The sequence below is a fragment of the Scomber scombrus genome, chromosome 12, assembly GCF_963691925.1.
Source record: "Scomber scombrus chromosome 12, fScoSco1.1, whole genome shotgun sequence".
Classification (NCBI taxonomy): Eukaryota; Metazoa; Chordata; class Actinopteri; order Scombriformes; family Scombridae; genus Scomber; species Scomber scombrus.
Genome location: NC_084981.1, coordinates 20457408 through 20460693, shown reverse-complemented (window position 1 = coordinate 20460693; position 3286 = coordinate 20457408). Strand labels below are relative to the sequence as shown.

At 44.9% G+C, this 3286-nt stretch overlaps 1 protein-coding gene across 1 annotated transcript in view; it reads left to right on the top strand.

Annotated features, from left to right (window-relative positions):
• Window positions 1-492: 492 nt before the first annotated feature.
• zbtb18 (zinc finger and BTB domain containing 18) overlaps window positions 493-3286 on the top strand; it is an 8305-nt gene continuing 5511 nt past the window's right edge. The window contains exon 1 of the mRNA XM_062430049.1: window positions 493-1038. The gene's annotated coding sequence lies outside the window, so the exon portion shown is untranslated. The remainder of the gene's footprint in view (window positions 1039-3286) is intronic.

The following is a 3286-nucleotide window of genomic DNA, read 5'->3' as shown; positions in this document are numbered from 1 at the left end:
TAATTAACCCAACCTCAAAATGGTTGATTAAGCTAATCAATAGATTATTTCAAGTAATTTGGCTGACTGCAGAGTGGCCTAGAAGTTAACCATTGATGCATGATAATAAACAGCATATTTTAAGTAGGTGAAATTGCACTTACAAATCAAGAGAGTAACCCTCTTTTTGGAGACCATGCTGTTTTTTGTTTTTTGACTTCTGGAGGTGATGCAGTGCACCTGTTCATACCTTCAAGAGCCGTTATTTACTTTTTTTTTGTTGTTGCCAGGAGCAAATAGTCCAACCAATGTAGTCCACATAATTTCACCTTACTTCCCAGCACCGCCGGAAACCAACCTTTCTTTCTTTCTTTCCCCCCCCCCCCCCTTTTTTTATAGTCTCAAGGTGGTGCACCTGCTCACATCAGCTCCGCCCCCCTCTAACCCCCCCGCCCCCCACTCCAGTGGACTACAGCACCCAGAAAGCACCGCGCCTCTCTCACTCTCCGCTGCGCCAGTCCGCCTCACACTGACTCGCAGAACCAGTTGGTTTGGCCCAGCTTCTTCTTTTCCTGCCTCCTCTCGCTGTGAGTGAGTGAGTGAGTGAGTGTGCTCTGCTGCTGCTGCTGCTGCTGGCTGGCTGCTGCTGCTGTTGTTGTTGCCTGGTGTCAACCTACGCCGACGAGAGAGAAGGAAGACATATCCCTCCCTCTCCTGTGTTAGAGGGCCGCTTCCAATTTGCCTTCACTTTCCTCCTCGTCGGCACCATTGGCTTCCTCTCCGTGCCAGTCAACTCGCCTCCTTTTCCCCGAGTTGAGCAGCAACAGCTCGGAAACATCTGGCCGCCGCAGAGTGCTACACTCCCCGTCCCCTCCCGCCTGCCTGCCTGCCTGCCTGCTCGCCTCGGCACTCGGCAGCCTGTTATGGAAATTAGTCCAAAGTCAATCTAGTTTTGTCTCCGAAGAAAGAGGGGAGAGGAGAGGAGGAAGAAAAAAAAAGAGAGGAGAGGAAAAGCATTTTGACGGAGGAAGCACGGGAAGACGCTGGACCTTGTTGTCTGTAAGTGCTGCTTCTATTAAAGGAGGGAGAGAGAGGGGAGAAAAAGTAGCTAAATCCTCCTTAGCATGACTGTGTTGTCTCCACTCTCTACTAGTTGCCATGTTAGCTGTCCCTCCGCGGTGTCTTAGCAGCTGTTGTCATAGCACCGAGGCCTTCAGACAAACTGTAAATAGCTCAATATGTTGAAGCCTGTTCGCGTTTACTTTTGTTAGCCACGAACGGGCTATAGCTAGCTGCGAGGGTCAGTGTGTCCCTCTCCCCCTCTCTCTCTTACTCTTTCTCTCTCTTTCTTTTCTTGTCATGTCTTCAGCTGAGAAATTAATTACACACTCTTCTCTTTTCTTTTTGTGTCCTCGTCAGTGTTTTTTGTTGTTGTTTCCTCACACAGCTCTCACTCTTACTTTAAAGTTTTAGGCTAATTTCCCTTTTTTTTCTTGTACTAAAAAAAAGAAAGGGGGAAAAAGGCTTATAAAGAAGTCATGGTCGTGGCTGAAAATATATAGTTTTAGTTCAATTCAGACAAGATTTAGTTGGGTTATTAACTTATAAAAATGTGTCATAAGTATAAAGTAGAAATTGAACAGTGGTTTTCTGTGTTGTGGAGCCACCCCCTCCCAAAAAAACAACCTCTTTCTCTCTTAACACTGCAATTAAACATGCCAGCTGAAACTCCAGCGGTGAAGTTAATTAAAGTTTAAGTTTAACATAATTGAATGTTTCAGACTTTTGGAGGGGGCAAAAAGCACAAAGCTTCATTTTTTATTTTTTAACCCCGGTTTATTAAAGATGGTAGAAGTTGGATTTTGTTGCCAATTAAGAGATCAAATATCTATGTAAGTTATTTTTCCCACCTGATAAAATAATCGTAATTAGCCAGCTTATAAATGTTGTATACGCTCACATGTTGCTCTCCAAGACTGCATTATGAGACAATAATTAAACCTTGATGTTTATATTATAGCTGTGAAGTTTTCCCCTTGCGTGTTCGTCTCTTAATTTTTACCACCTTTAGCCATATTTAATCTTTTTTAAACTTTAAATTAACCAAAAATAATAATATGCATTAAAACAAGCTGCAGATTCACACGCTCCTGTCGTGCACGTGAAATAAAGCTGTTGTAATAAGTTTCTCCCCGGCTTATTAAAACCTTGTATACCTTTTTTGTTTGTTTAGGATTTGCACTCATTAGGTTCTTTCTTTATGATTTGCTCCCATTGCCCCCCCCCCCCCCTCTCCCTCCTTATATTTCATTTCTGTTCCTGTCAGTATGTTCGAAAAGGGGTCGTGTATAAGGGGGTGAGGAGGGGTGTGTGAGAGGGGGTGTAGGGTGTGTGTGAGTGTGTGAGTGTGTGTTTGTGTGTGTTTGTGTGTGTGTGTTGGGGGGGGGTTAGGTAGATAAATGAATGAATGAACGGGTGAATGAATGAATGCAAGACGAGGCAGCAGCACTGAACCATAAAGAAGTGGAAAACAATATCAGCTGCGTGCGTCTGTCAGTTGCAAATGTGCTGTGTTTGGCCTTTGTTTATAGTTAGTGGGAAAGAGACTGAGACATATTTAGGAATAAAAGAAACATTTACAACACTTAGATAAAAGGTTATTCAAAAGTTCATACTCAAAATCTCTATTTATATATCATAAGCTCTCCCTTTTTTCTTGATAGCTTCTGTGGCAGTAGGTGCTTCTTCTGGTTGCATGATTTGGTGAGTTTCCTCCCCCTCTTTTTCCAAAAAACTAAATCATCATCATCCCACTGCATTTAGTAAGACTTGTGTATGTATTTGGGGTTGGGGTTTTTTTTCCCAGGGAGAGAGAGAAAGGGGGGAGAAAGAGAGACAAAGTTGCGTGGTGTTGGTGTTGGTAGAATGAAAGAGGAGTCTGGTGGCAGGAGTGTAGAGGAGGCAGCATATGGCTGTAGAAAGAGCACAGCTGGAGGTAGCATCTCCATCTGAGGATGATGTCAGAGCAGCTGACAGGCTGCCATCCACCCCACCTCCTCCTCCTCCATCCCTCCACCCCTCCCCAGTCCTTTATTGTGAGTCTCAGCGGCAGCCTGGGAGAGTTAGTGCTCTGTGTGTGTGTGTGTTTGTGTGTGTGCGCTGTGTGTTTGTGGCTGCCGATCAGCGCCAGTTAGAAGGAGGAGGAGGAGGGAGGGGAGGAGGAGGAGGAGGAGGAGGGAGGGAGGTGGTATCTCGTTCCCCCTCCAACATCTCCTCCACTTTGCATCTGTCCCTCGCAGTTTGAACA